This window comes from Pongo pygmaeus, chromosome 5 (genome assembly GCF_028885625.2).
Source record: "Pongo pygmaeus isolate AG05252 chromosome 5, NHGRI_mPonPyg2-v2.0_pri, whole genome shotgun sequence".
NCBI classification, from domain to species: domain Eukaryota; kingdom Metazoa; phylum Chordata; class Mammalia; order Primates; family Hominidae; genus Pongo; species Pongo pygmaeus.
Window position 1 is genome coordinate 20,823,929 of NC_072378.2, and position 27,384 is coordinate 20,851,312.

General features: G+C 35.5%; 1 protein-coding gene across 4 annotated transcripts in view; it reads left to right on the forward strand.

The window, feature by feature from the left end:
• Positions 1–27,384, forward strand: part of CDKAL1 (CDK5 regulatory subunit associated protein 1 like 1) — a 701,044-nt gene that overhangs the window by 260,349 nt on the left and 413,311 nt on the right. The window lies entirely within an intron of this gene.

A 27,384-nucleotide genomic window follows, 5' to 3' on the forward strand; every position in this document is an offset into this window, starting at 1 on the left:
AAATACTGGTTTCAGTTTTTAAACAATGTATGTACCTTTGTGATTTGTGATGCATATTTTTGTGGTTCTTTTTAGGTTAACCTTAAAGTAAGTATTAATTGTGAGATCATATAGGTTTACAAAGTTCTGTCTCCCTTGTGAAATATATTTTATGTACTGTTCTGTTACTGCTCTTGCAGAAAACATAAACTTTCTGAAATGGAATTTTTAGTCTGTTCTCCTCCCCCACTTTCTCGTATCTCTGTTATTTTTTTCTCCCATACATCTATATAAGTTTATGAGAACAAGATATGCAAGGATAGATTTATTTATTTAGGACCAGGAGCCCCTTGTAACTGGAAGATATCCTCTATCAAGATTGGTGGTCTGTTTTATTCACTGGTTTGTTTTATTCTCTACTCATTCACTCATTTACTCAACAGACATTTGCAGAACATCTCTGTGTATCTGAAAATGTACTAAGTGCAATAAAAGAAACAAGACCTAGTAATGTATCACTGCTCTTGGGAGCCTTACAGTCTAGTGTAGTTTAGTTAACTGGGAAATAATTTTGTTTTAGTCTATGTGGAATATAATAGTAGTTTTATATGTGTAGGACTTAGAGTTGTGTACCTAGAAGTTTACCACAAATATGGAGAATGTATCAGACTTGTTTTAAATGTGATAGCTGAAAATAGGCTCATACAATAATAGTGTACAACATGTGTGTCATGTGAACCAGCAGCACATTCTTTGGTAATTTGACACTATTGAGAATTCTGTCACTAGCATCACATATTGTTCTCACTCTGGAATTCAGGCAACCTGGGATCCTTTGAGTGTAGATTTCTGTGCTTACTCCTAAAATTAACGCCCCTAATTTCACTTCCAAAAAACATTGCAATTGTTAAAGCCCCTTTCTGTCTACTTCAACTTTCTCATTCTTATTTCTACTATTGGGCTTAGTTTTAAAATTTTCCTACCTTAATTCTCAATTATATGCAAAGGAAGAGGCAAAGCAACAAAAATAATGACAAGGTGTCAGTAGCGGCGTTGATGTTGACACATTGCACACATCTTGGAAAAAGAGATGTCAAATGCCCATGAGGATGGAGTATGGTTGAGATTCTGCTACTGCTGAAGGCAAATTTTCCTGTTGTTTGCGTGATGCCTAATAATGGCAACGTGATGGTTGGCATAATGAGAGTCTTCTGTATAAGTGAGTTGACTTGCACTTAAATATTTTGCAGTTATTTGTCAGTTATTTACCAAATGATTGTTTATCAAATAATTTATCAAACAATTAATTTTCTTAATTTTATTGGAGATTTGTCATCCAAATATTACATTTGGAATATAACTAACATACTTTAATACTCCATTAAGTTTCAATTTGTATGGTAGATATTCAAGGATGAGTGATGGAAGAAAGAATAATATAGACATTTCAGGGATTGTTGTTTTTTAAATTTAAATTTAATTCTTTCAGAGAGAGAGATATAGATATATATATCCTAATTCAAAATCCAACTGTGACTGAGACTCATGCATAGAATATTTTCTGATGTACTTTACAAATGCTTATTTGAACAGCATCAGTACGGCTTGCCTAATTTCTTAGTTTCTTTTGTTTATCCCAATACTGCTTTGCTTATACATATATATCTTAAAGGTTTCTAAACTTAGAGACCTGTAGATCCTAGACAGCTTTAATTGACTGATCTTTTAATGTCTGTATTTTCTGTTCCCTTATCTTGTAGTTTTTTAAAATCCTTCTTTAAATTATTGTTTTGTTCTCTTATTTTTCCATTTTCTGTATCTGCTTTTTCTTTTGAGCCCACACTTTTGACTTTTATATAAGAATCATGTTTTATTAAAAGCTTCTTTTTTTGGTATAGTAGGTGAGAAAGAAGTAGTTGAATTTAAATATATCTACTGTAAATATATGGATTTGTCTTTTGTAACACTGCCTTGCCAAGTGTTTGGATAGATAGTAGAGTAGCATGACAGTTCACACAGTGAGCAACAGTTTGATTTAAGCTATTTACTTATGGGCTACACTGCTTAAAATCTCTTGCCAGCTAATGAGAATGATCTGAAGCCTTTTTTTTTGTAAGGGATGGGAAAAAACCCTTTTAATTAGGGATAGACTTTGTAAAATATTTAATAAGTTTCTTTATTATTTGTAGCCCCATGGCCAAATACTTACTGCCCACACACTTTCTTAATACAAAACTGTTCATAGTTAATTAAAAATCCTTTTGGCAGATTCACATATTCATAGACTGTTAGAGCTAGAAAAGATTTTAGGGATTTAAAATCTTTTCATAGATGATAAAACTGAGGCCCCAAGGACTAATGTCCGAAAGTTTGGTGGCCCACAGATTGCACCCACTTTTAGGAGAATAAGGTTCATGACAAACAGAGGTTACTCTCACAGGTGATACACCTTCATCTTTAGGATTTTAGGGGTTGGTGAAAAGATTAGAAAGCAGATTAGATTTTGTTTGTGGTCTGCAAGACATCATAAAAATGATATTTGATGTTGGCTTGTATTGAAATATATATAGGTCAAAATACCAGAAACTGGTATCACTGTGACCAATACTGTTTGGTGGATCAGAGGAAAACAGTGAGATTATCTGTGAAGTGAATTTGATTACATGGGATAAAGAGGCTATTGAGACTTCTGTTTTGGTGTGAGAGCATCTTTGGAAAAATTCTGGACTTCATATTACCTTGTTTTCCTTTTCTATTCACTCATTATTTACCTTTCCCATCTGCATTTCTGGTTCTACCATTTACCTTCCTTTAATTCCTATAGGTTTGTATGTTTGTATTTCTAGTACCTAATAGTGACTAGCTCATGGGAGCTCTCAATAAAAATGTTTTTATGACTCAGTTTCTAAATGCTAATGGTATGTTTTCATTGTAAAGTCTCTTTTGCTGTTTCATGAGTCTTGAATCTCTATTCCAGCCTTTCTCAGTTCATGTTTTCTGAGAGAATTAAGCCTAAACATATGTGATTGAATGTCCTAAGGCATTCATTATTTAGTGAATTAACCCTTCTCCCAAGCATCTAGAATGATATTAGCTGCATACTATCCTTGAGAGAATTAAAAAGCAGTCACTCAGATTATTTTCTGCAGTGCATAATTCTCTTGGAATAGTGGTTGAGAAAGGCCGATTTATTCACTTCATCAGATATTCCAAATAACCATCTTAAAGCTTACTTTTCTAAGAAATGCTATCATTGATTGACTTCATTTTAATTGTTCTTTTACTTCACATTTTCTTAGTACATAGACTTAATTTTTACTAAGCGCTGTTGCTAAGTTGGTGTTACGCTGAATGGGTTATAGTAAATTTGGTTTATTCTTTAAAAAGAAACATAAACAAAAAGTATATAATAGATTTCTCATGTTGCTATTTTTTCTCTTGAATAGCATATACTACCTGAATGTCAAACTGGCCAGTGCTTGGGTGGACTTCTATGTAAGACTTGTTAGGTCTGTGACGACACAAATCCCAAGGGCAAAGGAAAGAGATTGGAACTAGTAGATTCAGCACGTTTAAAGCTGACTCGGCCAGTATAAGTGATCCTTGAGAGTCAGCCTTCTATTTAGGCATGGCATCTAAGGCTCGTAACTGCCTGGGTTCTTATTTCCAAAGGAGTCAATGTTAGATATATCAGGGCCCAGATTTATGAAAATACAGAAAGAAAACTGTGCCTATTCACAGATGATATGACTGTCTACATAGAAAATCTCAAGGAGTCCATAATAAAACTTCTGGAACTCGTAAGTAAATATAGCAAGGATACAACATAAACCCATAAAAATAAAACATCTTTCTGTATACCAGCAATGTGTAATTGGAAAGGGAAATACAGAAATTATTTATGTTATGCAATAGCTCTAAGAAAAATGCTTAGATAAAAATCTAACCAATTATGTATAGGATATGTATATGGAAATTTACAAAACAGAAGAAATCAAAGAAGATCTAAATAAATAAATCATGCAATGTTCAGGAATTGGAAGATTCAGTATGGTAAATGACAATTCTCAAGTTGATGTATAGATTTAAAGTAATTTGAATACAAATTCCAGTAAGATTTTTCTTGTAGAAGTGGAGAAATGGATGCTAAATTTTATATGGAAAAGCAAGGGAAGTAGAGTTATCTAAAACAGTTTTGAATAAGAATAAGGTTGGAGGAATCACACCATCCTAGTTTAAGACTTACTGTAAAGCAGCAGCAATCAAGAGGTGTGGTAGTGGTGAAGGGATAGACACATTAAATCACTGGAAGGAGACTAACAAGTCCAGGAAGGTCAGACCCATGCAAATATGGGCAGTTGATTTTGACAAAGGCGCAAAGTTCATCCAAGGGAGAAAGCAGTGTTTTCATCAAATTGTACTGGAGCAATTGGGTATCCATATGGAAAAAGAACAAAACTTTGACCCAAATGTTAAATGTATACGAAAGTTAACCCAAAAGGGATCCAAGTTCAAAATGTAAAATGTAAAACCTTTTTTCTTATTCAATTCATGAAAATAAAAAATAAAAGGTAAAACTTTAAAAGTTGTAGAATAAAACATAGGAGAAGGTTTCTATATTTATGGTTAGGCAAAGAGTTCTTAGACCTGATACCCAAAAGTATGATCTATAAAAGGACAAAAGATGGACTTAATCAAAATTAACAACTTTTGCTCTGTGAATGAAACTATTAAGATAATAAAAAGCAATCCGCAGGCTGGGAGAACATATTTGCAGATCACATACACAGCATGGGACTTGTATCCAGAATATATAAAGAACTTTCAAAACTCACTAGGAAAACAACTGGATTAAAATATGGGTGAAAGACTTGAACAGAGACATCACAAAAGAGGATATGCAAATGGAAACTAAGCACATGTAAAGTTTTTTGACATCATTAACATCATGGATCCTATAACTCACCTATTAGACCAAGTAAAATAAAAAATATTGATTGTACCAGGTACTGGAGAGGATGTAGAGCAGTTAGAGCTCTCATACATTGCTGTTGGAGATGCTAAATGGTACAGCCATTTGGAGAATGGATTAGCAGTTTCTCTAAAAAGTTAAACATATTCTTATCATATGACAAACATCCTACTTTTAGGTATGAGAAATGAAAACCTGAGTTCACCCAAAAATCTGTGTATGAATGTTTATGGCAGCTTCCTTCCTAATTAGACCAAACTGAAAACAACTCCTGTATCCTTCAGGGAATGAATGGAAAAATCATCTGTGTTGCATTCACTTAATTGAATACCACCAAACAAAAAAAGGAATGAATGATTGACATCCCCAACATCTTGGATGGATGTAAAAAGCTTATGCCAAGTGAAATAAGCCAATGACTAAAAGGCTCTATATATGATTGATTGCTTTATTTTATTTTATTTTATTTTATTTTACTTTATTTTATTTTTTCTTGGAGACAGGGTCGAGCTCTATCGCCCAGGCTGGAGTGTAGTGGCTCAACCACGGTTCACTGCAATCTCCGTCTCCTGGGGTCAAGCAATCTTCCCACCTCAGCCCCCTGAGTAGCTGGGACTACAAGCACGTGCCACCATGCCTGGCTATTTTTGTATTTTTTTGTAGAGATGGGGTTTCACTGTGTTGCCCAGGCTGGTCTTGAACTCCTGGGCTCAAGTGATCCTTCCACCTCGGCCTCCCAAAGTGCTGGGATTACAGGTGTAAGCCACCTCACCTGTCCTATATTATTTATTTATATGACATTTTCAAAAAGAAAAAATTATGGTGATGGAGAAGAGATCAAGGATTTTTAGGGGTTAGAGATTGGGAGGTGAGGAGGGCAGAGAGTGTTTGGGTAAGGGGATAGCACAAGGGAGTGTTCTAGGGTAAAAGAACTCTTCTGTATTCTTTTGATGATGGTTGCACATACCAATACATAGGCTAAATTCATAGAACTGTACACCTTCCAGAAAACGAAATTTATATCAGTTTTTAAAAAAATTATTCTGTGAAGAAAATAATATTTATTAAGAAATATTTAGGTAGAGAACCAGAGTAGATTGAAAATTGTGTTAAAAGCATGCACACATATGTTTATTGCAGCACTATTCAAAATAGCAAGGACTTGGAACCAACCCAAATGTCCATCAATGATAGACTGGTTTAAGAAAATGTGACACATATACACCATGGAATACTATGCAGCCATGAAAAAGGATGAGTTCATATCCTTTGTAGGGACATGGATGAAGCTGGAAACCATCATTCTGAGCAAACTATCACAAGGACAGAAAACCAAACACCGCATGTTCTCACTCATAGGTGGGAATTGAACAGTAAGAACACTTGGACACAGGATGGGGAACATCACACACTGGGGCCTGTAATGGGATGGGGGGAGGGGGGAGGGATAGCATTAGGAGATATATCTAACGTAAATGACGAGTTAATGGGTGCAGCACACCAACATGGCACATGTATACATATGTAACAAACCTGCACATTGTGCACATGTACCCTAGAACTTAAAGTATAATAATACAAAAAAAAAAGAAAAGAAAATTGTGTTAAAAGGTTTGCATCTCATTTAAATTGGAACAAAGTCATCTGGACTGAGAGGAAAATGGGCCTGGGCCCATATATTTGAAAAGAACTGAGTTTTTTTTTTTTTTTTTTTTTTTTGAGACGGAGTTTTGCTCTTGTTTCCCAGGCTGGAGTGCAATGGCGCGATCTTGGCTCACTGCAACCTCTGGCTCCTGGGTTCTAGCAATTCTGCTGCCTCAGCCTCCCAAGTAGCTGGGATTACAGGCACACACCGCCACACCTGGCTAATTTTGTATTTTTAGTAGAGACGGGGTTTCTCCATGTTGGCCAGGTTGGTCTCGAACTCCCAACCTCAGGTGTTCCGCCCGCCTTGGCCTCCTGAAGTGTTGGGATTACAGGCGTGAGCCACCGTGCCTGGCCTAGAACTGAGCTTTTGAACTGTTGCTAAGAGTAAATTAGGTATCACTGAACTTACCCTCAGTAACGAATGGAATATGTCACCTGTGGGTAATATGAGACGATTAATAAGACAGTTACCACACCTACTGTATACCACTAAAATAATAAATAAAGAAGAATTTTTAAAAAGACAATTATATAGCAGGATTATGTCATGATTTGACTTATTATATAAAAAATTTAACGTATGATTTTCCATTAGAGGAAATACTCTTTTGTTTTGGCAATTCCTGCCAGTCTCCATTTGTTGATCAGAAGACAGCTTTCAGAAGTATTCTGTTGCTACTGGAGGTAGGATTGGGCCAAGGTGGAATCTGGTTAGAACAAAAATGCCACAGAAGAAAATCGTTTGGCTTACCAGTAAGCTGATGTGTGCATCCTGCCCTTACCTTCACGCACATGTGTACACCAGCCTTGCAATTTGTCTTGATGCTTTGAGTAGAGAAAGAAATAATTATTGCTTTGGAACTTGTGCCTGTAAAAACTGTACAAATCTAAAAGTACTTGGTCACTTGTACTCATGATGATTTGTTTAAATTTACCCTTTTGCATCTTAGTAGATACTGTGAAATCTTAATCAGGGCCTCATATTTACCATTTAATCATCTTAGCCATATATTTGGAAGAATTGCAAATCCCCCCTTTGCAGGGCTGCCTATGAAAATCTATACAATGGAAAAGCAACAGCATGGATTCCCTACAATATCTCAGAGCACCCAGCCCTGCTGGAACTGCTGGACCAGCATATACATGCTCAGCAGCCTTTTTTTTTCTTTTCTTTTTTTTAAAGCAAATCCTCATAGCAGCTTTATTTGCAATAGCCAAAAATGGGAAACAACCCACAGTGTGAGATAGGGTTACAATAGAATATTCCCCAGCAACATAAAGAAACTAACTCTGGGTACCTGCAAAAGCATGGATGAAACTCAATTATGCAGAGTAAAAGAACCCAGACAAATTGATGACACACTACATTATTCCAACTAAACTGTAGAAAATGCAAACAAATCTCTAGTTCAGGAAAGCAAATGAGTGAATCCCTGAGGCAAATTGGTCTGGGAGTGGGGAAGGGAGAAATTGCAAAGGTACACAAAGAAGCTTTGTAGGGTGATATATATGCCCATTGTCTCTGTTACGATGATGTTTTCATATATATGTATGAAACACTTCTAAACTCTCATGCCCAGCTCTTAAAATTCTTTTGATACTTACTAGGAATTTTAAACTAATTTGACATCCTCCTTTTTTGAGGGGGATGGGGGATAGAGTCCTGCTCCATTGCCCGTGCTGGAGTGCAGTGACGTGATCATGGCTCACGGCAGCCTCGACCTCCCATGCTCAAATAATGCTCCCACCTCAGCCTCCTGAGTAGCTGGAACAACAGGCGTGTGTCACCTTGCCTGGCTAATTTTTTGTAGAGATGGGTCTTGCTGTGTTGCCCAGGTTGGTCTTGAACTCCTGGGCTCAAGAGATCCTCCTGCCTTGGCCTCCAAAAGTGCTGGAATTATAGGCATGAGCCACCACACCCAACCAACTCTTTCTTTCTTTTTTTGGGGAAACAGGTCTTGCCCTGTCATCCAGGCTGGAGCATGATGGTGCTTTCAATGCTCACTGCAGGCTTAACCTCCCAGGCTCAAGCAGTCCTCCTACCTGAGCCTACCAAGTAGCTGGGACTATGGGCATATGCCATCACACCTGGCTAATTATTTTTATTTTTATTTTTATTTTTATTTTCGTCAAGACAGGGCCTTATTTTGTTGCCCAGGCTGGTCTCAGACTCCTGAACTCAAGTGATCCTCCTACCTTGGCCTCTCAAAATGCTGGGATTACAGGCATGAGCCGCCGTGCCTGGCCCGTTATTCTTTCATCTTAGGTTTTTCCCTGAAGAAATTTTCTATCCTTATCTACCACCTTAGGCTTGTTAACGAGGCTCTGCAGATGAAACCATAGCAGGCTTTTCCATTTTTTCCCAAAATTTTATTATGAAAAATTTCAAGTGGACAGCAAAGTCGAAAAAATTTTACAGTGCACACCTGTCTACCCACCATGAAGATTCTGTCACTAACATTTTACCATCCTTATTATGTCATATCTTTCTTCATCCATTTCTATTCATCCATCAGTCCAACTTACTTTTTTCAACATGTTTCAAATGAAATTGCAGACATCAGAACACTTCCTCTAAATACTACATCAGACGTGACATTATAGACATCAGTATTTGTAGGATTTTCTGTAAAATTTTGAAACCATGGAATATATACATCTTAAGAGCACGTGGCTGAGTTTCGACAAATGCATATGCCTGTGTAACTCCCATCTCTATTTTTTAAAAAATCTGTGACCAGATAGTATTTACATAATATTCACAATGGAAATATAGTAACCCCCCTGATTTATAAGGATGTGTTGGTAAATAGTCTGCATTTTCTGTGTTGAGATCAAAGCTGTAATCCCCTCCCTGTCTTTCTCCCTATAATGATGGAAATAATAGATTATTTTAGCCCATTGTGTAACATCCTTCTTAAATGTATTAAGAATTTTAAGTGTGCTATTATGCAACAACTTGATAAAATATTTTCTTAAAATATGTGTTTTTAACCACATGCAATATTTGCTGTTAACCTTTAAAAAATATGAATGACTGCCGGGTGTGTTGGTGGCAAACGCCTGTAATCCCAGCACTTTGGGAGGCCGAGGCAGGCGGATCACAAGGTTAAGAGATTGAGACCATCCTGGCCAACATGGTGAAACCCCATCTCTACTAAAAATACAAAAATTAGCTGGGTATGTTGGTGCACGCCTGTAGTCCCAGCTACTCGGGAGGCTGAGGCAGGAGAATCGTGTGAACCCAGGAGGCGGAGGTTCCAGTGAGCCGAGATTGCGCCGCTGCACTCTAGCCTGGCAACAAAGCAAGACTCCATCTCAAAAAACAATAATAATAATAATAATAATAATAATAATGTGAATAAGTTATTTTTCTTTAGCAAATAATTTTCTTCATATTATTTTCTAAAATACTGAAAGTATATGCATGTCCTCACCCTATAGTCTCAAAAAGAAAGAAAAACATAATTCCTACTGCAATATTCTCAACCTTTGTATCTATTGTTTGATTAGGCAAATATATATATTTTGGAGATATATATGTGAAATATATACATACACATATACATGCATTCTTATATGTATACACACACATATATAAGAACATATATATGTTCTTAAACATAAGCATTCTTTCCAGTTGGATGATTGCAAAGAGGTACCACAAAACAGGCCTTACAGTGATTTCAAAATGCTTTGAGTCACAGGCATTTACAGGTAGTTCAGTAGAAAATTTTGATGTTCGTTTCAGAAATGCAAAGCATTTCTCAGAGCACAGAAAGATGATTGTGAAGAAATCTGACCCTGAAGGCCAGTGAGTGGGTGGGGCTTAGACATCTTAAATGTCTTAGATTACTCTGTGTCTGCAGAAAGCTTTTTTAATTGGATTGCAGGAAGGAGAAGGGTACTGCTGAAATTACGAGGAAAGAATATGCATTTTTAAAATGCAGAGGAGACATCCTAACATGTTGTCTTGACAGATGTCAGGATTATTTGGGGACAGTAATGGGCTTGACCTACAAGGAACTGACAGAATGTCTAAACTTAATCTGGAATTATATTAAATAACCTGAAACCACATTTGTTGCCATCTCTCAAGTGTATGGGATTGAAATTGTGAAAACTTTTTTACTTAATATTTGCTTATATGTGGGTATGCATTTGTGATAGGGTTCCAGAGAGTTTGCAAACAAGGTAGAGGAACAGTGTTATTAGGACGATTACCAACTCCTTAGGGTGGTATAAGAGTCCCATGGCTTCTTCCAGCCTTTTCTCTCTTTCCCCTGTTACAACTAATACTCATCAATGCCAGCCTGCATGTCTCAACATACTATTCTGTAACATGTAATGCCCTTGTGTATGCCGTTACTTCTGCTAGGCCTGCTATTGTCTGCTTAGCCAACTATAGTCATCTTTCAAAACTTTGTCAAATATTACCTTTTCCATGTCAAGTGTCACCATCCTTCTCAAGGAAGAGTTGTTAATCAGGTTTGTACAATTTTTACCATAATATATTCTCAGAAGATGCAGAGAGGAGAGTAATTGACAACTAAAAAGAAGCCATTGGCGTTGATAGTAAAGTGTTCACTGGTAACCTGATAGCAATTCCGGGAGAGTTGTTTAGGCGAAATGCAGATTGAAGTAGGTGGAAGAGTGGGCAGGAGATGAGGCATAGGGACAAGACAGTATCTTTGAAGAAGTTTGTTGCCAGTGGGAAGAGTAGAGATGGGGCTCTAGTTGGGGAGAATCAGGGGAGCTGATGTTATTCTTGTGGTTTTAGGAATGGCAGAAATAGAAAATAATTTTATATTTAAAAGAAATAGCTACTGGGAAAAGAGAGAGACCAAATAAGAAGTGAGACTATTTGGTAGAGTAAGTGTCCGGAGCATATGGGATTGAGAATGTAGGTGGAAGTGCTTAGGATAATATAACACTTCTACCTTCAAGGCAGGAAGATACTTGACAAGGATGGATGAGTTTTCATTATTTTTGGTCCTGTTTAGGGAAAAAGAAAATGAAATGTGATATTTATATCATTGGTCAACAATTTTCCAATATTATATATTTAATTATTTTCTCTTCTACTGACATTTATGGTATTCTGTTAAATCTTTGAATATAACTACACTATAACATTTTACAATGACTATCTACCAATTTGAAAAATAACTTGAATAGTTTAAGAATTACTATTAAGTCATTCAGTAAAAATGACTTAATTGGGTGCATACTATTGTGCCAGCTACGATGGTAGGTGTACGGATACAATGATGAAATACAGAAACAGTTGTGAATTAGTTGTAAAAATTCAGAAAAGAAACAATGATAGTATGAACTCAGGGAGAGAAAATAGAATGAGAGAGGCAAGAATAACTGGGACTAAGAATACAGGTGATCGGTTAGTTCAAGGATTAACAAACTACAGCCTGTGGGCCAGAGCTAGTCAGTTGCTTTTGTTAGAACAGTTTGTGATCTAAAAATGGTTTTTACATTTTTTAAACAGCTGGGGAAAATAAAAAGAAACATAATTTGTGATACATGAAGATTACATAAAATTTAAGTTTCAGTATCCATTACTATTTATGGATATTTTTAATTTTATCAGGAAACAGCCACATTCACTCATTTTAAAATTGTTTTTGACTGGTTTCATGCTGCAGTGCAGAATTGAGCAGCTGCAGCAGACAGTATCTATGATGTTGTGCAGGAAAGAGTCAATAGAGCGGGTCTGGGCTGCCATCTTTAGAAGGATCTGCTTGGGACTGGGGCCGTGGGGCTGAGGTTAACCATTGAGTAGTATCTGGGAGCCTGACTCCTAGAATTTTCCCTAAGCTGATAAAAGCATTTTTCCTGCCTGGAGTACAAACGCCTGCTTTCCTTCTGGTAGGCTACTGTTTTGATAGTTGTGACTAGTCATCATAACTCTGTGACCAGCCCAGATTAAAAGTCCTGTTGTTTGAGCCCAGGTGTTTGAGGTTGCAGTGAGCTTTACTCGTGCCACTTCACTCCAGCCTGGGTGAGAGAGTGAGACCCTGCCTCTAAAAAACAAAGAAAGAAAAATTAAAACCTGGGATTCTGAGTCTCTAATGGGCTGCTCTAGGTAGAAAGATCGTGTATGTGTGTTACTGCATTTCACTGCTGGTTGGAGTGTGTTCTGTATGGCTTCTCCTGAGAGGTAAAGCACAGGAAGCCTGTGCATAGATTCCTCCAGATTTTACCTGATGTGTCTTTTTCTGTTACTAATTGCTGTAATAAACTGTAGCCATGAGTGCAGCTGTCTCCTGAGTCTGTGAGTTCTTCTAGTGAATTGCCGAATATGTGTGTTAGTATCTAGAGACCCCTGAAACTGGAGCTTTCATTGTTTGCAATGCTGGTCAGCACACTATAAATTGCAGTTACAACTAACTCCACAGTGTTTTCAGTGGATGTATATCACTCTTTTTATTTTACTTTATTTTTTATTAGCAGGGCGTACCCATCATGCCAAAAGAAAAGTGTACTTTGAATATCTCACTTTTAAGGCACAGTGGAGTGAGGATTACTTTGTTATCAAATTAGATGGCAAAGCATTGTGTTTATTATGTGGTAACTCTATAGCTGTGGTAAAAATAATACAATATGCTTTAACATTAGCAGACGAAGCATTCGTCACAATATTCCTAATTCACAGGAAGGCAACAGTCAGAAAAATTAAGACAACTTAAAATGGAAAATCTATTCTCAGCAGAATTTTTTTGTAAGTATAAAAAAACAAAAATGAGACTATAACCACTGTAAGTTTCTGATTGGCACATTTGTTACCCAAGCAAGGAGATCCATTATCAGTAGTGATTTTATTAAATCATGTTTGATTGTAGCCGCTGAAGAAGTATGTGCACTGAAAATAAACTTAAGACTATTTAATGGCGAGAGCAGTTGCTCAAAGAGTTGAGGATATGGGGAGATACAGCAATATTTAATTTAAAAAACAAGGCATATGATTTCAAATGTTTTTTGGGGTCTTATTCTTTTTTAATTTTCAACTTTTAGGTTCAGCAATATATGTAATATGTACAGGTTTTTATATAGGTAAATTGCATGTCACAGGGATTTGCTGTACAGGTAATAAGTGTAGTACCTGTTAGGTAGTTTTTGGATCCTCACGCTTCGCACATCCTCTACCCTCAGGTAGCCCCCAGTGTCTGTTGTTTCTTTCTTTGTATCCACATGTACTCAATGTTTAGCTCCCTCTTATTAGTGAGAACCTGTGGTATTTGGTTTTCTGTTTCTGCATTAGTTCGCTTAGGATAATGGCCTGCAACTCCATCCATTTTGCTGCAAAGGACATACATGAACTTGTCCTTTTTATGGCTTTGTAATATTCCACATACCACATTTTCTTTGTTCAGCATACTATTGATGGGCATTTGGATTGAGTCCATGTCTTTTCCATTGTAAATAGTGCTGTGCTGAACATACATGTTTCTTTATGGTAAAACAATTTATATTCCTTTTGGTATATATGCAATAATGAGATTTCTGGGCTGAATGGTAGTTCTAAGTTCTTTGAGAAATCGCCAAACTGCTTTCCACAATGAGTGAGCTGATTTAATTCCCACCAGCATGTTTAAGTGTTCTGTTTTCTCCACAATCTCGCCAGTATCTGTTAATTTTAGACTTTTTAGTAATAGCCATTCTGACTGGTCTGAGATGGTATCTCATTGTGGTTGTGAGTCAACAGATTTTTCTAGTACTATTCAATTGTTGTTTATTAGAGGAGGCAATGATGAGTTTGAAGTGAATGAAGAATTAACTTATCTGAATACCTTGTGTGGAACAACTACAAGCGAGGATATTTACAAGGAAATTAATAAAGCATTACTTAGTTGAAGCTGAAGTGGAATCTGCTAAGATGTGTTACAACTGATATGGTAAAAATATGTGTGAAGCAGAACAAATCTTAGATTTACAAATCTGTGAAAATGTAGAGTGTTTAAAGCATACATTCATTGTATTATTCATCACTAGATACTGATGAAAGTATTTGTATCTGTCATGTACTGAACTGATAGTGTCATTGGTGAACTTTATTTCATTTACTCATGAAGACTTAGCCTTTGTCAGTTCTGGGAATTATTGTCAGACACTGAAGCTGATTATTTTATTTTGACTTGCTCTACCACACACAGCAGTTTGGTGGCTTAGTAATGGCAAAGTTTTACTGTTATTTATTTATTTATTTTTGAGGTCAGGGCCAAAATTGATTTTTTTTTTGAGATGGAGTCTCGCTGCGTTGCCCCAGGCTGGAGTGCAGTGGCACGATCTTGGCTCACTGCAACCTCCGCCTTCTGGGTTCAAGCGATTCACTTGCCTTGGCCTCCCGAGGAGCTGGGACTACAGGCGCATACCAACACGCCCAGCTAATTTTTGTATTTTTGTAGAAATGGGGTTTCGCCATATTGGCCAGGCTGGTCTCGAACTCCTGACCTTGTGATCTGCCCACCTCGGCCTCCCAAAGTGCTGGGAATACAGGCGCGAGCCACTGTACCCGGCCTGAAATTTTTCTGAATGAAAAGAACTGCCCTTCTCTACTGTTTCTGAACACTAAATGGCTTTGGAAATTAGGTTTTACTGGAGACTTGATAATATTTCCTAATAAAATTAATCCAAAATTAAAAGCAAAATGACACTTATATGTAAAACATATTACGTAAAGTCATTTTCATAGCAACGAATGTTCATGTCATATGTAATATCAAGCTGCTTTCTACACTTCATGTGCTATCAAAAGTTAAATGAAGAAGCAAGCTCTTTATTCCCTTCCAAATTTGCAGCAGATAAATATTCTGAGCTCAAACTACAGCAACATTTTTTTGGACTTCAATAAAGAGCAAAGTAAATTTCTGTACTTCAAAATCCATTTAAGGGGTGCAGTGAGGAACTCGCACCTAATCTTCATTGGAAGTGATTAATCTGTATTGTAAATGACATGCTGAAAGGTAAATATGAAGAATAGAATACTGTAGATGCCTTCCAAGTGATGAATTTGCTCAATTAAAATCACGTTTGTTGATTGCTATCAGTATTTGCCATTACTTATCTGTGTGAAAGATTTTAAAAAATGAAATAGGTAAAATCTCTTCATATGTCAGTATTAGCAGATTAACATTTGTAATTAATTTTGTTGCTAGGGCATTTTACCTTTGAACCCAAATTAAGTAAAATATTATTCTCCCACAGAGAAGAAATTCTATTCTTCTCCTTAAGAGACTTGTATTACAAAAAATTGCATTTATTATTTTTATTATTTTATTTTGGATGTTGTCAATGAAAAGCTTATGGTAATTGTTTTCACTGTTATTATGTAAGTACCTACATAATAACCTTGACATTGACTTTTGGCCTAGGAAGTCTGGTGATGAAAAATATTTACTATCTGTTTCTTTAAAGAAAAAAATTTGCCATCTTTTTGTTAGTTGATTGGATGTGGAAAGGGGGATGATGGAAACAGGGAGAGATGATGCCCACAGTTCCTGGCTGGAGCATTATAGCAGTGTTCTTGCAGACAGGGAGTTCAGAGGGAAGAGGAATTTTGGTAGTGGAACAAAGATAAGTTAGTTGAATTTTGGATCAGTTTTTGAGATGCCTATGGGAGATTTTCAACAGTTGGTTGAAACCAACTGTTGAAAATTTGGTTCTGGGTTTCAGGAGAGAAGATGGGATTGGATGTATGTATTATTAGTATGAGATAGTAACAGAAAATATGGATGCTATTTTGATGTATCCTGTACATTATACTTATTTCGTTCACAAAATAAGTATATTTTTCTACTGTGTTTTCTATTTTGAAACAAGGCTGATTTTTCACTGGGCTCCTGAAATAGACTCTGGTCACTAAGTAACTGCTGTCTTTGATTTTGTGTTGAGGGAGCTGTTTCAGATTCTCTTCTTGACTACATGGCATAATTTTCTTTTACTACATCAAACTTTAATTTTTAGCTATAACACTTGAAGTAAATCTTTTTTGAAGGCAAAGACCATACATGCATTTTGGCTCTATTAATATTGCTTGCAGAAACCACAGTGTTTTTATCAGAGGGAAAGCAAAAACTTGTTTACAGTGGAAAGCATAACAAAATCTGTGATCTTTTTGCCTGAGGACTCTTTCCAAAACAACTTACTGTAACAGACATCTAAGGTCAGTATTTCCTAATTAAGAATTTTCAGCTACAGCTCCCAACCCCAGTCATCACTCACAGGGCCATTCCTTCCTTAATGCAGTGTGTATTTCAAGTTATTAGCATCCAGGGGCCATGCCTTTCTTCACTTAAAATAGTATGTTGAAGAATTTTGTTCTACTTCATATCACTAATGATTTTTAACTTTTTTGGGTGTCTGTTTCCAAAATCAAATTTAGAAGTACAACAAGCCGATTAGGTATCACTTTTTGTAGCCATCTGAGAGCAGAGGTATCATTTTTTGTAGCCATCTGAGAACAGAGAATTTAATGTATTGATATTTTACTATACTCGGAATGATTTTTGGATCTGGAGTAGTTGGGGATGAAACCCTTTCTTCCTGGCCTCTGAGGAGGCAACATACTTTTCTCCTTTTTTTTTCTGTTCTCATATGCTTTCCCCAGAATGCATCATTCTAGTGAATACTCAGTAAATATTTGTTCCATTGAATTGAATAAAATGAGCAAAATAGAAGGCTAACAATTGAAGAATAAGTAAACGTAGAAAGGAAGAAGTCAATTCACAGATGAGTTGCTCTACTTCCTGAAGAGTATATCAAGTAACAGAAAATCAGAGATTGATTGGTGTATCCTGACTTATTGTATTCTTAGCTGATTTTTGTCTCTTTTAAGATATGTAACTTCCTAAAGATATTTTTACTTTTGAGATCCTATTAATAGAAATTATTCAGAAGCATTTACTATACTTAGTATTCAAATTTTAACAAATACAAAATGGAAAAAGAAGCATCAAGTTGGTTTAAAGATAGATGAAGACATTTCTAAAGGGGCTGAATCACATCTAAACTTTTAGATGGACAGCCCCTCAGACTGATAGTGATCCTTCAATTGTGTCCTATTTTTCTACCCTCTGCTCTTCCACAGTTTTAACTCTTTTAAAACATTATAGAACACTTCAAACACATAGAGAAGATGGTATAATGAACCCTCAAGTACTTACCTAGCTGCAACAATTTTCAACTCATGGGCAATCCAAATTATTTTATCTGTCTTCCACCACCCTTGCCCCTTCTCTTGCCCCAGCACAACTAAATTGTTTTGAAGCAAATTCCAGGAGTTGTTGTATCATTTAATTAGTTAATATACCAGTTATGTGTTTGAGACCAGCCTGGGCAACATAGTGAGAGTCTCTCTCTCTCTGACACACACACACACACACACACGATTATGTGTGTATGTATGGGTGTGTGTGTGTGTGTGTGTGTGTGTGTGTGTATGTTATATATTGCTAAAAAAAAAATGTTTGTCATTCTCTCTCCTCTCTCTGGAAAACAAAACAACCCAATACCATTGTCACATCTAAAATAAAATTAATTAGGTTTCCTTAATATCATTAAACACCTAGTCAGTCTCCACGCTTTCACAGTTAGTGCTCTTGTTCATTTGCCTTCTTTCTCTCCTTTTCTCACCCACCCTACCCACAGTCTTTACAATTGGTTGTTTTGAATTAGGACCCAAACAAGATCCCTGCGATGCTTTGGGTCTGTGCCACCACAGCTCTGGTTCTTTGTCCAACTTGGCCATCATACTTGTAAGACTGAAATGGCTTTAATACTATTTTTATTTAGATTCATGTAAGGAATATGAGCAGGAGACATAGCAGTTACAACATCTTCATCTCAGGAAACCTAGCAGTTACCCTAATGTACAGCTCTTTTCTCATCTAAATAGAATATTTTGACTGCCATGGACAAGAGCCAAGGTATGTGGATGCTACCTTATCAAGCAAAGACACAGCCTTGATTTTTCACTAATTTTTTACATCATTTTAGTTAAGTAGGCCCAAGGCCTGTGTACCATTTCCTAGCTTTCTCCATCCGGGGCAATTCTATACAGCAGATGAAGCCAACTTAACATTCTGCATTTATCTTAATTCTGTTGTTACCAAGGAAATAAATGTCGAGACACTGAGGTCATTCCCAGGGAAGTCTGACTCAGCCCTGGCAAATGTTAACCCTTTACTCACCTTGTGTCTTAAGTATCTTTTTATCTGTTGTTTCATTTTTTTCTTTCTTCATTTTTTGCAGTTTATTTAAGGAAACCATTTCATTTGTCCTGTAGTTTTCCACATTCTGGATTTTGCTAATTGCATCCTCATGGTGTTATTTAATGTGTGTCTTTATCCCCAGGTTGTGTTGTAAACTGGAAATCAAATCTAGACACTTGATCAGAATTCAGCATTATGGCAAGCATGCTTCATAGCTGGTGCTGTACACTGCATATTACATCATAACAGGGGGCTCATGTCTACTCCTCTTACTTTTGCTAATCTGTGGGTTATGTGTTGTTAATGTGATCCAGCCTTTATAAGATTTTATCAATTTTTTATCTAGTAGTCAAAAAAAAAAAAGGCTGGACTGTTGACTCAATTAGGGGCAGACAAACATATTCTGTAATGGGTCAGATAATAAATATTTTAGGCTTGCAAGCCACATAAATGTCTATCAAATAATTTTGTTTCTTTTTACATCCCTTTACAAAGCTAAGCCATCCTTAGCTCCCTGGTCATACATAATCAGGGTATAGGCCAGATTTGGCAAGCTGGCTATAGTTTGTCGACCTCTGGCCTGGATCCATTATTTTATTAAGGATTGCAAAATTTTGATATTTTAATTCAATTGCTTCTTCATGTTTTAGTTGGAATTCCTCTGAAAAGAATTTTTTTAAAAATTTGGTTACCCTGCTTTATAGTTTCTATAGAAAAGGTAGGACGAATGCCTAATTCCTTCCATTTTATTTAAGATATTAAAAAATGAATTGGCTCTCCAACATTCAGCAAAGGTAATTCTTAAGTATTTTGGTTTGTTTTTGTTTTAATTTTTAACCATGAATCATTATGCACTTGGGGGATTTTCTTTAGAAAAGCATTTCTAATGTGCTTCAAACCATTGCTCACTGGCTAGTGGAGGCTCCTTCAAGTTGGCTCCTATTAATTTTGGCGTGGTCTCAGTAGTCTTTCTAGAGCATCATTTGAAGAGTCTGACTTACATATACATCCATGAAACCATCACCATAATCATGATAATGAACATTTTTATCACTTCCAAATTTTTCTTGTGCTTTTTTATAACCCATTCTTCTCTGCATCCCCATCTGCAGAGAACTGATCTGCCTTCTGTCAGTATAGATTAGCTTGCAGTTTCTAGAGTTTTATATAAATAAAACCATCCAGTGTGTTCCCCTATTTTTCTGGTTTCTTTAATACAACCTAACAGCCTAGATTGTTAGATTCATTTATATCATTGTATATATGATAACTGATTTCTTTTTATTGCTGAGTAGCATTTCATGGTAGGGCTATATCAACATTTGTTTATTTGTTTACCTGTTGATAGATACCTGGTTTGATTGTGTTTTCTGATTTACAGATACAATTTTTTTAAACATTTATTTGTGAATCTTTCTGTGGACATATGCTCTCATTTTTCTAGGGTGTGATATGGCTGAATTGGTTGTACCATTTTATATTTACACTAGCAGTTTTTGAGAGGTCCATTTGCTTTACCTTGGCACCAACACCCAATATGGTCTGTCGGTATTAGCCATTGTAGTTACTATACCTCAGTGCAATTTTAATTTGGATTTCTTTAATGACTAATGATGTTGAACATCCTTTCTTTCTCTCTCTCTCTCTCTCTCTCTCTCCGTCTGTCTGTCTCTGTCTCTGTCTCTGTCAAGAGAATCTTGCTTTATATGCCAGCTTGGTCTCAAACTGTTGGTCTCATGTGATCTCCCCACTTTGGCCTCCCAAAGTGCTAGATTACACAGCATGGGCCATGGTGCCTGGCCTCAGGTATATTTTTAGGTTGAGTGCCTACTCAAATCTTTTGTCCTTTTTTATTGGTTTGTTTGGCATACTATTTAGTGCTAGGATTTCTTTTATATGCTAGATACAAGTTCTTTATTGGATATATGTTGAAAACATTTTTCTCTCATTAGGTTACCTGTGTTTGCATTTACTTAACATTGTTTTTTGAAAAAGCAACAGTTTTATATTTTGATAAAGTCCAGTTTATGATATTTTCAAGTGTAACTTGTACTTTTTGTGTTTTACATCCAACCTAAGGCCACTAACCCTTTCTCCTGTTTGTCTTTTCTCCCTAGAAATTCTGTAATGTTAGCTCTTATATTTAGGTCTGTTATTTGATTTCAGTTAATTTTTCCATGTTGTATGAAATAAGAGTTGAGGTGCTTTCTTTTACATATGGATATGGAATTGTTCCAGCACCATTTGTTGAAAGATAATCCTTTCCCTTTGTCTTGGAACTTTGTCCATACTCAATTGACTGTATATATGTAGGTCTATTTCTGAACTGTCTGTTCTGTTCCATTGTTCTGTATATCTCCCTTTACACCAGTTTCACACTGAGTTGATAAGTGTTGCTTGAAATCATAATGTAAGTCTTCTAACTTCATTCTTTTTTCAAAAAATTAGTTATAATATTATAAATTATTTACATTTCTATAGATTTTAGAATTACTTTCTCAGTTTTTACAAAAAAATGCCTCTTTTATTATTGTCATTTGGATTACATTGAATTTATGGATCACTTGGGGGAGAATTGGCATCTTTACAATATTGAGTTTTCTCATTCATGAACATGGTATATCTCTATTTCATTTAGGTCTTCCTTAAATTCAACAGTATTTTGTAGTTTTTGTTAATAGGTCTTGCACATCTTTTGTCAAGTTTACTTTTAAGTATTTCATATTTTATCATGTTATTATGAATGATATTTTAAGAAATTTTAGTTTCCAAGTGTTTATTACTATTATATAAGAATAAAATTGATTTTTGTATGTTAATGTTATATTCTACCACCTTCCTAAACTTACTCATTATGTGCAGTTGTTTTATAGATTTATTAGAATTTTTTTGATAGTCATGTTGTCTGTGAATAAAGACAGTTTTAGTTCATTCTTTATGACTTTTATGCCTCTAGTGATCTGCTTCTGGGACTATGGGCACTTGCCACCATACCCAGGTAACTTTTGTAATTTTAGTAGAGATGGAGTTTCACCATATTGGCCAGCCTGGTCTCGAACTCCTGGCTTCGGGTGATCCACCTGCGTCTGCCTCCTACAGTGTCAGGATTAAAGGCATGAGCCAACATGCCTGACCTTTTTCTCTGATTGCTTTTAATGTTGTTATGCAGCTGTCGAACAGCTTTTAGTTTACAGTTCATTTTCCTACACTACTAAGTCAGAAGGCTTTTGCTGACTCTGCTCAATGCCCTGTGTATTAGGAAATCTTTTTCCTCTGACTAGAAAGGAATTGTTTTGCCTGTTTCCCTGGCCCCTGTAGTTTCTGTACATGTACAGTTTGGTCAGTATTCTAGGGAGCCTTTCTGTCATTCTCTAGAGTTCTTTAAAGCTTGCTCATCTTTCATACTCTGCCCTACAAATTTTCACTGACTTAGTGTTAATGATAGCTGAACTCTTTTTACATTGCTAAGGCTGCCATGCTTTCTTGGGGTTCCCCATCTATATGTTGAGATCTGGAAACTGTTTAGGCAGCATGTTGGAGAATCTATGAGCTCATCTTGTCTATTTTCCTCCTCTCAGTTATCATTGTTTTGCACTGCCATTTGTCTAATATCCGAACATGTTTTTCGTATGTTTTGTCACATTTTAAAATTCCTTAATGTAGGAGGGTAAATCCAGTCCTTGTCACTTTATTTTGGCCAGAAGCAAAAGTCTTCTGCCAGTTGCATTTAGCATTTTTGCATTGGTATTCTTGAGAACGGTTGCAGGCTTTTAAAAAATTTTTGTCAGATTTCAGAATTATTATCATGTTTGTTTCCTAAGAAAAGTATCAGATACTTTCTTTGTTTCTCTGTTTTTAGTAGTTTATATAGTACTTGTATGATCTAGTCTTTAAGGGTTGAGTAGAAGTGTTTTAGATTTTCTGTTTCTCCTGTGCTAATTGAACTTCTTAGACTTTTCTGGGTTCCGTTTTGGTAAATTGTATTTTTCTACAAAATTATCCAGTTTAACTGGGTTTTCAAAATCACTTACAGAAGTTTGTATAATCTCCTTTTCTCCTTTTTTTAAAATAAACTTTCTCTTTTTTTATGGTTATCTGTTTTTTGCCCTTTCTAATTTTTCATGTTTTTGTCTTTATGCTTTGCTTCCTGATTAGTTTAACTGACTACACTTAAAAAAAAATTAGTCATCTTTATTGGATTTTGTTCTGATTATGAAAGTAAACATGTTCATTAAAAAAAGGTTTAGAAAATTTGAAAAAAGCACAAATAGTTGGATAAAAATCAGCTAGTCTACCACCCAGAGATAACCACTTTTAACAGTTTGGTAACTTCTGGTATTTTGGTATGCATATAATTGCATGTTAATTTTAACACAACTGAGATCAGTTTTCTGTGCACATTCTTGTATTGATTTCCTAGGGCTGTCATAATAAAATATCACAACCTGGGTGGTTTAAAATAACAGAAATTTATTCTCTGGCAGTTCCAAAGACCAGAAACCCGAAATCAAGGTGTAGGCAGTACCATGTTCTCTCCAAAGCTATAGAAGAGAATCCTTTCTTGCTGCTTCTAGCTTCTGCTCATTGCTAGCAATCCTTGGTGATCCTTGGCTTTGGCAGCATGACTCCATTCTCTGTGTCCATACTGATATCCGGACACACGGCCTTAATATGTCCCACCCCCCCTTTTTTTTTTTTTTAAGGACAACAGTCATTGGATTAGGGTCTCACCCTGTTCTCATCTGACTTCATCTTAACTTAATTATATCTACAGACACCCTGTTTTCAAATAAAGTCACATTCACAGATTCCTGGCAGATGTGAATTCTGCAGGGATACTAGTCAACCCAATACAGCATTCTATTGTTACTTTCCTTTCTGTTGATGTCAAAGCTTTCTTTGTACTTTTATTTCTATCAGTGAATTTTAGTGTCTACTGCTAGGCAAAATTGGTACTAGAGTGTATCAGCATTGCAGTGTGCTAGCATTTAGTTATACCTACAGTTTACCCATAAACACAGATTTCCATCATGACCTGACAGTGCTTCATCATAGAAAAGCAAATCAGAGGTCATTAAATTTTCTTAGAGCTTATATCCTGGTTAATTTTAGAAAATGGGAATGCTCTTTCTTACAATGTTCTTGAAAATAATTTAATTATATTATATCTCTAAGTGAATAGAATGTTTTCAGACCCAAATTGTGAATCATAAAAAACTGAATAATTAATCTAATTGCATCAGAAAACTAAAAAAAAAAAAAATAGTGGCATGAGTGTTTTTGTTTGGTATGGTATGTAACAAGCCATTACTGGCCCTTTTTCCTGGTACTCATCCTGGTCCTTATATAAACTACAATATATCTAGTCATTTTTCTCATTTGTTGAACAAATGTTTACCACCTCCAGTTTTATTTTTGTTATCTCAAGAGTCAGTAGCTATTCTCTATAATAATGGTGAATTAAGTATTATTGTGGCTGTGTTTAATTTAACACTTAGATTAGTTTTAGATTTTAACTAATCTAAACAGAGGATTGTGGAAGGCAGGGTTTGGAAAAACACCCAAAATTCTTTGACATTGTGTGTTTATGCACTGTGCTATGTTGCATATGCTATTTTTCTTTAACTCCTGTAATGCTATGAAAGGTGGGCATTAAACCCATGTTAAATACTAGAAAAATGAAAACAAAATCATATTACTAGTTATTGGTATAATTGGAACTAGAGCTCAGGCCTTAATTTCCTGAGATTTTTGCTTGTGGCACTAGTTCTTTTATTAATATACGTACCTGCAGGCTCCAGTGTAAAAAATAGGAAATATGTATGAACATGCTCTATGAAGTTTTTGATATGGCAGCCCATTTTAAAAAATTGAAGTGGAATTTTGCTTAGTTATTTTCTTTTGTTTACATTTGTTTACATTATTGTATTCGTTTGTTTACATTATTAATACACTGTCTCTCCGTAGTAAATTACAGGCCAATAAAAAGTTCTTTATTTGTTAGAAGGTCAGAGAAAGTAGATTTTATGTTTATTTCTAATTAAATAATTTTATTGGGAAAAAAGAAACACTTTGAACATGAAAGCATAAAGACTGTTATTCAGTCAGTTTAGTAGATGATGTGCCATGAACACAATGTGCAGGGTGGCCCTGGCAGACTGTTCACAACCTGCAGGAAGATGTCATGTTTTTACGCTACTCATTTTTTTATGTTATTGCTTTAAATGACATGGAAAATTTTAGGTGTTTAAAAAACTATCTAAAAAGAGTTGACTAATTATTGTTGTTTGAAGCAATAGTGATGTGGTGTCTTCTACCTCTGGCAAGCATACAAACACCATTTGTCTAAATAGCTCTGTGTGATCCAAGATATACTATTATTTACTTAGGGTTTTTATGGTTTACATCAGTAAGGAACTTTTATCATAGGGTATTTGTGAAAAAAGAACTGCTTGATCTCAAGGAATGCTTTATGATAATAATGACAGGCTGTATTAGCATGATTGTAGCCTGAAGCCTCCCATTCCTGAAGAAGGGGCCACTACTATTTCTTGAGCCTTTTCCTTCCCCTCTGACCCCCATCAGTCCTCTTTACCAAGTACTCATTTACATTATAGTTCATAGTGTGGTGTCAGCTGTTCCCAAAGGTGCTCTCCTCAAGCGAGTGAGTCATTTCTAGGATAATAGCTTGTTTCAGAACTTACACAATGTCTTTTTTGGTCTTGGGAGATCAAATGACAAACTATCACAATCAAGGGCTAGATTATGGTTTTTTGATAACATGTCTCAAACTAGGGTTAGCAGTTTCTTCACTTGAGGTATATTTCTGGATTGAATTCTATAAACTGTTCCACAGTAGTAATGTCACATGGCTCACATTTTTGCTTCTGTTACTCACATACTGTACAGCAATAAACTCAAATTATGATGCATTATCAGATTGTATTATAAATAGCAATCCAGCATCAATAATTATCTCTTTTGAATGTTTTGTCTTGAAGAAAAGTGCTAAGATCCTTCTTAGTAAAATCGAGCTAACATAACTTTTCTATCTCCTATAATTGAAATCAATTACTTCAAAAATAAATATAGTTCTATATTATGACCTAAAAAATATAGTTCTATATTATGACCATTGAAAATAATGAAGTGTGGTTATATAGTTGCCCAGTTGGGACATAACCTTTACAAGGCATCATTCATAATGAAAGAGTAGGTTTTGTTAGGACAGATACATTAATCTTAAGTAAACATTTAAGAATTTATAAAATTATTATAAATATATTATATTTGTATAACTATATATAGTTATATACTTAATAATTATATATATATACACTAATATGTATATATTTAAAGTGCCTCTGTTGTCATGGAGTCACAGTGAGATGATGTAATACCCTAGGGAGTAGTAGAGAGGTTCATTGTTCACCCTCTTATGGTACCTTTTGATTATTGCATTATGTTTAGAATTTAGGTTGTACAGAATGTTTTAAAAAGCTCTGTGTGTTATTAACTGGTATAGGAGTGTATTTCTTTAGTTCGTGGATAATACAAGTGCTTGGTTGATTTACACTTTAAAATAAAACAATCATTTTGTTGAACTAGAGTTATTTTGTTTCACAAGGTACTCACTTGATCTGGTTGTAAAGAACAACTTCTGGGAGTACCATTTTCACATGGTATTTTTGGTTTTTTTCCCCTTCCACATAGTTAGCATACACAATTGCAAAACTTTGATTTAGTGTCTGCTGCTTTATTTTCCCATGCTTTGCAAGCTTAAATGCTTATTTATAGTATTTTTTTTTTGACCTGCATTAATGGATAGTTTTGGCCAAGATAACAGTCTTCTGGGATGTCCTAATAATTTTTAGCTGAGTTTTACGCAACCATCTCTCTTACTTTTATAGGCAAAATAATTAGAGTGTATTTTTTGAGAATCTCTGCTAAGGGTGCCTTAAAGTTTCTTCTAACTCCAGGCCTCTATGAATATGATGATTTTCCATTTTTAAAAGATGTGGCAGTATATTCTTATTGGCAGAATGTGTTTTTGCTTGTATTCATTTAGAGCTCTGTCTCCTGTTTTTCTGATGATCAAACGAATTTCTGAACTTTACGTCACACCTTTAGTGACAGAATAAAATTAACCAACTAGATGTTATCATAAGATGACCAAGTATCTAGGCATGAAGTGTTCTGAAAAGCATTTCACACATTTATCTTGTGCTGTATTGAACGCTTTGGTCATTAAACAAATGGGGTGCTTTTCCATACTTCTAAATAAATGTAAAGTGTGAAAATATTTTAAAATGTGTTTGAGTTTCTTTGTATTCTACTTTACAAATGGATTTTTATTATAGAGATCGGACGATAGCAGTAAATACAGTGTCAAAAATTTTTGTTAAATATTTATTTTTATTTATTATTTTTATTAAATATTTAAGAAAATACATTGTGGGCCACACCCTCAGCTGGAAGCTTCACAGAGCAGTGCCAAGCCCTTTCAGTGATGTCTTGGACAGATATGGAGGCTTCGTAGTAACTGCAGCAGCACTACGTAGA